Here is a 7,725-nt window from a genome sequence, read left to right as displayed (position 1 = left end):
TTCTAATCTCGGGTGTTGATAATTCGTCATTACTTTATTTGAGTTAATTTATTTTTGTAGGAGCTTTTTATTTCTTATAATGTTAAAATATATGAATAGTTATCCCTTTGTCTCCATATGCATCAAATAATCATTGAAAATAGACAAAGTTAGTTTCCTCAAATAATTGCATCAACTTCATAGTCAATGCTCCAACACTGCAAGGGATGAGGTTGGGATTTTGCCCCAGGTGATTTTGACAGCATGGATGCCCCTCTGTCCTTGGCTCTAAGCTGAAGAGGTTTAAGGCATGACTGAGCCTGTATCGGGTTCCTAAATCGTTTCTGTGGTGGCCTTTGTTGATTGCTAGTTTGCAGGCCTCGTGCTTCGCTAGGTTGCCTCATTGGTCTGTACCCTTCATTAAAAATAAAATAAAAAATAATTACATTAAGGTATGAATTTCCAAAATAAAAGAGAGAGCAAATTGTCATACAAGTTGACTTTTGAGTTAATGACATTTAAACAATATTCTGAATTCTTTTCAATTTAAGAAAAATTGCATTGAGATATAATCATTGTTTTGGTTTTCTAAAAGAAAAAAACTGGATTCTTTATCATCTATTATAATTGATTGCAATGATGTTTTCTTATAATGAGCCTATCATTACTTATCAAGACAATTATATTTTTAATATGTTTTTGAGTTATTTGTAGATCAACACAGTGTATTGTTGACTTTGTTTTGTAGAGGTACATTTTCTTTCATCTAGATAATACCATTATTATTTAATGGATGTTCTTTTAAGATATGCTATCTGATTAAATATACATAATTCATTCCCTTTAGGCTCTAAATAGTAAATATATAGGTGATATAGCAGGGTCTTTCCAAATAGCTCTTCCTAACGTGATGTGAACATCCACATAATGTGCCAATATATAGAACTCCATGCCTCAGTGATGATTTTTTAATATTTTGCATAGGCTTCCAAGGAACATAGTGGTAAACAACTATTCCACTGGTCCAACCAAAATAGAACATCCTCCCCTGAATGAACTTCCCATGAAACATATTTGCTTATGATTTTTTATGATCATAATAAAAAATTCCATAGTTTAGAACCCTTTGGAGGATTAGCAATTGAGAAAATATGGACAAGATCATTCGAGTCTTGATATGATGAAGGGTGCTCCCCTTAACACCAAAAATACATAACAAAAACAAAGAAATAATAACATTTGGCGAGAACAAAATATGGGCTTTTTATTATCACCACAAATGTGGAATTACATAATTTTGAAACACAATATGCAAACCCACATGGGTGCCTTCCTTACAATAATTTGCAATACAGAGTTGTGAACTATCACCCACAGCTATCCTAGACAATGTACATGCACTCCTTAAACATGCATTTTTGCACTGCCCCTGAAGTTTCTAGACATCAAACCCTAACCCTTGAGACCGACTAACTCTAGAATTACATATAGAGTCGGCTGATACATCTTTGACACTTATTTTGGAAATTTTGGTCTGCCCAACTTTGGAACACCATAATTTTTGAACTGTTGCTTCGATTGACTATTATAACCACTTTTCAAAATTGTCATCTTCTGATCTACAGGGCCTGACTTGCGCAAGCTCCAGTGAACCCCATTTCGGAGCCCATCTAAGGCCTCTAAGGTCTTTAACAGTAAGCCTGAAATTTTCATACCAAAATTGCACACCAAAAACCCACAATAAATCCATGAATACTCATAATATGACACTGAGCCTCAACTGGTAGGCTAATATATCCAAGATGAACATCCAACTCTGAAATTAGGACATTCCAAGCTCCTATGACTGACTTATTAAGTAGCATGCTCCCACAAACAACAACTCTACACTAAGAAAACCATTATTCAAGAAACGAAGAGTAAATATTTTCTGGTGATGCAAGATTGCTCTTACACCCTGGATGCTCCTGCATCAAGATACTTGGCTTGCATAAACTGACACCAAGTGAGATTTGGGTTTCTATATAGTTGCCAAACCAATTTGGACCCAAATGCTATATTATGTTGTAGTAAGTCATGATGACTAGCTCCCCCCACACATTTATCAAGATAGAGGTCTTGGATTGAAATAAAAGAAATCTTTTTTTTTTCTCATCATATTATCATTCCATAAAAAATTTCTAATAATCTTTTCCATATGCTTGATGATTGATTTGGGGGCCTTGAGGACTGAAATAAAGTAGTTAGGTATTGTTGCTAATATAGTTTTAACTAAAGCGATCTACTTGAAAGTGATAGCCATCATGCCTTCCAATTAGAGATCCTAGACTCCAACCTCCTAATAATATCTAACCAACATTACTTCTTATTAGTAGCTTGGAATAAAGGGATGTCATGATAGGTTCTAAATAAATGGGCCTTAGGGAATTGCAAGACATTTATGGGTATGTGCATGATCGTGGTGTGCCAAAAAGTGGCGATGTGAAAAATATGTAGTTTTGAAATGTCTAAAAGCGTTTCAAAATCTGCTTTGACTTTTTTCCCATCCATCCTAATACCTTGCCATATTCGGTACTCGATTTGAGAATGGGTATCCGATTTGAAAATGGGTGTTCGATCTCATAACGGGTACTTGATCTATGCACCCAAATTATGGCGCCAAATTCAAATGTAAAGGGAGTGGGACCAATTTTTAAGTCATATTGTTCTAGTATAATGTAGTTATAAAATATATATATATATATATATATATATATATATATATATATATATATATATATATATATATATATATATATATATATATATATAGTGTTAGAAATGAAAAAAGAAATCTGTAAATAAGCAATACTAGGAAAGAATCTAAGTGAATAAATGCATGAAAAGATATTACCATAAAATAGGAGAGAGAAAACTTCAAGCTCCAACACCATGAGACAAGATATTTGGAAAGGGGAAAGCAAAGAAAACCCCTTGTGACATTATGAATGAGGCATGAAAAGCCTAAGAAGAAGAAGAGAGAGAGCAAGAGGGCAATGACTCATACAATATTTTAGAAGAGGAAGAAACCTCATTGTTAAATGAGAGAAGAGGGTCATCTCTTAAATAGAGATGAGAGAGAGGAGTTAGAATGTAACTCCCATGTCTATGAATGCCACCATTCATAAGTGTGTGAGGCCAAGTGTGAGATTCCTCTTAAGGAGGAATAATCTAAAATTAGAAATTACAATATATATTTGTCCTCACATATTCCACTAGATGACAAAATAAGATGTAGTGGAAAAAGGACAAAAAATAAATATATTAGGATACCTTGGCTTATATCCTAATATATTACAACAATAACGAAAGGAGTTCTAACCTTGGTTTATAAATACACCAAGGAAAGATTACAACTTCTAACACCCCTCTTTAATCTTTACTTGGGGAAATTACATCAAAGGGTATTAAACCCATAATTTACAAAAATCTGCAACTTAATCTTCAATATGAAGTAATTTGATTGTCTTCAAGCCATATGGAACATATGCAGATCCAAGAGAAGTACAAGAGTCCTTTGAATGTGATCAAGTGGAAGCATAGACACATCTTCATATGTGAAAAATTGAGAAGGTTCCTTGATGGACCACCTGAAAAAAAAACAAGACAAATATCCACAAATAGGATGCCATCATATATGCAAAGTTGAAATCCTTTTGAATAAGGATAATAAAACTCTCATAGAGAAACAATGAGTAAAACATGTTACCACAAAACAATGGAGATAACCTGATATCAAGCTAAAGTATATGCTCAAAAATTGTCAACAAGGACAAATTGAGTAAAAAGCTTGATCAATATTGCCGAAAGGGAGAACAATCCACTCTCTCATAAAAAGAATATTATACTAATGCACAAATGACCACAGACAATGCCAACTAATGATATGTGCATCAACATTGCATCAATCACGTGAATATAGACATTCCACTTAATGAATCATCTCACTGCAAGTTAATGGGTGATCAATCCATAACAGGCATGACTCATGATCTAAGCAATAAAGTATGTAGATCATTATCACATTAATATATGAAAATAACATAAAGGAGAGACATGCTGATCAAGGTAGAATTATCATGATTTTTGTTAGGATAATCAAAAGAATGGATTATGAGGATATAACAACATATTGCCTTCAAATTGGATCAAATCATCTGAATTTGGAGAGAAAACTCCAATAATAACTTCCTCTTCATTGAGGAGCAAAAATGGAACAATATGAGGGAAACTCCATAAAAATATTATCTTATCAAAATGGAACAGATAGGATCAAATGGAGGGAAACTCCATATAAAATGAGTGCATACCAATATAGGATGGAGGGATACTCCATGGGCCAGATAAGGAAACTATGTATCAGTTATACCGAGGGGACCTACATAGTTATCCTTGAAAAAATTGGCTCCCTATGCAACTCAAAAAATATATCATATAAATCATGTATATCAATAGTATAAAACCATAAAGTGCCAACATGGGCATAGAACAATGCTATAAAAGCATAAAAGTGCAACTATAGACACATCAAAATATCAAAATGAAGGCAAATGTGTAAGATTACTCATAATCCAATTATGTAAAATGATTTAAGGAAGATCAACGAAATATAGATATCAGGTATAAAACTCCATTGAAGGTAAACATGAGTACTTAATTCAGTTTTTTTGAAGGTATAAATCAAATTCTGAATTATTATAGTCATAAAATTATATATTTATCTAGGTATATATGTGTGCACTCATATATACTTAAATAAATATACAATAAGTCACAATATTTACCTTTAACATTGAGAAGATACTTTTATAAAAAAATATCAAGAAGAATGAATATGATGAATAAAGACAAAGTGTCTTAAATAGTAATTCAGTCATATCATTTTTACATCACAATTTTGATGGCAAAAGAAAAGAATAAAAAAGAATTAAAAGAAGATGTTACATAAAAGGAATATTAATATAAGCAAAATGGAACACTGTTCATTTAACCACTTAATTTATCATTAATTAAAAGAACACTGTCCAACCACTTAGCCCCAAAAACATCATTAATGATGTTGCTTGGATTATCTGCTCTAACAGCAAGGCTTCTGCTGAGGGTATGCTTGAAATAGGGCTCCGAAATTTAAAATAAAGAATCAAACAAGATTTTCAAAAATAGTTACTGTCAGAACAGCTGTTATAAATTACAGAGTGGAAATATTGAAGCTTCATAATGATGCCCAGAGATATTCAAAATCTCTGTCATTTCTCACAGATAAATATAGCAAAGTGGCAGATAAACTTTAACAGTAGAAAGAAACCAACAGGCCCAAAAACTAAACTTCACCTGTGAAAAAAAGAACAAGTGACAGTTAAATGAGGAAAGGGCAGCCAAACGGACTCACGGGAAGCCATGCCGGGCCACGAGTAAATGAGGCGGCCACTGATTAAATCCTCAGCCTTTCCGATTCCTACTTTTGTCGCCGCCATGTCCCACAGAAAACCCTCATAAATCCCAATCTCTTTCCTTCGCCGCCGACCCAGTTCAAAACAACCCACAAAAATCTCATAAAATTTTGAGACCTTTTCGACGCCCTTGTTACCGTCTAATTTTCAGGACAGCAATCGAAGACCCGCTCCATCATCCAACGGATCCACGTGAATAACTTCTGGATCATCAAATGCTCTGCAAACATGAAAAATTCCATCAACAGCCCTTATGTGAGAAAGAAAGTTGTTTCCAAGTCCCTGTCCATCATGTGCTCCTCGTACCAACCCTGCTATGTCATGCACTTCCAAAAATGCAGAAACCTCACTCTTGGGCTTGTATAACTGGCAAAGCCAATCAAAGCGTTCATTTGGAACATTTACACGTGCTTCATTGGGCTCAATTGTGCAAAAGGGAAAATTCTCTGCTGGTATCGAAAGCTTTGTCAAAGTATTAAACAGAGTCGACTTCCCCACATTTGGCATGCCAACAATGCCAATCTTAAGATGCGAAGAAAACCAGCCCAGAATACTTTCAACAGTTTCCTCTTCTTCTGGTACAAGGTGTGTGTCCCCTGACTTGCATTTCAAGCGTCCCCAGCCTATTCCAAGGAAACCAACACATATTCAATTGAATCAAAGATAAATATTTTAGAAGGTTCCAAGCGCCCTGCAGGAGAAGCACTCCGAAGTTCAATAGTTTCAATGCATGCTGAGAAGTTTAAATCTACAAAACACCGAATCTACAACATATGCAACCGTCTGATCAATAGTTGAGAGAAAGAGGGCACACTCCTCGGTGGGTTCAGCATCCTTGGCTACAGGATCTTCAACAAGGACATTGAAAAGGTTGGACCTTCGGGAATGTGATCAGATTACAGACTTTGGAGTGAGTCTTCTACAACAGCTATCCTGCTTGCAAGTTCTTAACCTTGCTGAATGTGGTCCTAGAGTTACTGATACAGTGATGACATAGAGCAAACAGTGTATGAGTGCCCTACTTTGTTGTACTTGGGACTAGACAAAGGCCTGAGACGCTGGATTCCCGATGCCCTGCTAGAGAGGATTCAAGGTCGATGTCGTAAAGATTGGTTATAATAAAGTGGCCTCTTTTGAAGAATTTAAGGGAAGTCAAGAAATGTTTGCAGCAATCTTGCTGAATGCTTGGGCTATGGCAAGATTTAAATTGTCCATGGTTTATTTGCACGACAGATAGGTGAAAGTCGTGTGTAAAGGCATCTGAGCATTTGTACATATAGATTCTCTTACTTTCAAAAAAAATAAATGGGTTAGTAGGGGGCGCGTCTCAGCTGTCCCATAAAGAGAACCCACTTCATTACTGCTCACAAAAAGTACAGAAGCCTACTGCAAACAAGTGAAATTTCTAAAATCTTAACTGAAACAACCTCTGATTTTCACTGATATTCACAAAAACAATTATTATATATAGTTACTAAAAATTATTATATAGAATTAAATAATTGTAATTATTATTTACTATATAATTATTTTTTATAGTTAGTACTTATTATATATTATTATGTAATTATATATCATATATATTATATATTAATAACTCAAGTTAATAAGCTATATGACGATTTAGGGTCCCCCTAGGGACATACATGTGTTCCAATGAGTCCAAAGGGGTCATGGGATATCCTACGACCCCTTTCAACCCATTATATGACAACATATGTTCCTACGGGTCATAGGTTGTCTAGGGACATACATCTTGTGTTTTAATGAGTAGAAATGGGTCATATAGTATCCTATGACACCTTTCGACATATTACATGATAACATATATTCCTAGGGGTCCTAGGACCCCTATAGACATACATGTTATGTTCCAATGGGTTGAAATGGGTCATATAATATCCTATGACCCTTTCAACCCATTACATGACAACATACGTTCCTGAACACATGTTGTCATGTAATGGGCCGAAACGGGTCATAGGATATCTGATGACCCCTTTTGACCTATTGGAACACAACATGTATGGCCCTGGGGGTCTTAGGACCCCTAGGAACATATATTATTGTGTAATGGGTTGAAAGGAGTCATAGGATTTCAACCCATTGGAACACAACACACATGATGATAAGGGTTCTAGGACCCCTCGGAACATATGTTCTTATGTAATGGGTTGAAAGAGGTCATATGATACTCTATGACCCCTTTCTACCCATTGGAATATACGAAATGTTAGTGTTTTGAAACACTACTATT

The sequence above is a fragment of the Cupressus sempervirens genome, chromosome 9 (assembly GCF_028749045.1).
Source record: "Cupressus sempervirens isolate cs-2001-9-10 chromosome 9, ASM2874904v1, whole genome shotgun sequence".
NCBI lineage: Eukaryota > Viridiplantae > Streptophyta > Pinopsida > Cupressales > Cupressaceae > Cupressus > Cupressus sempervirens.
Note: the sequence above shows the minus strand (reverse complement) of the source record.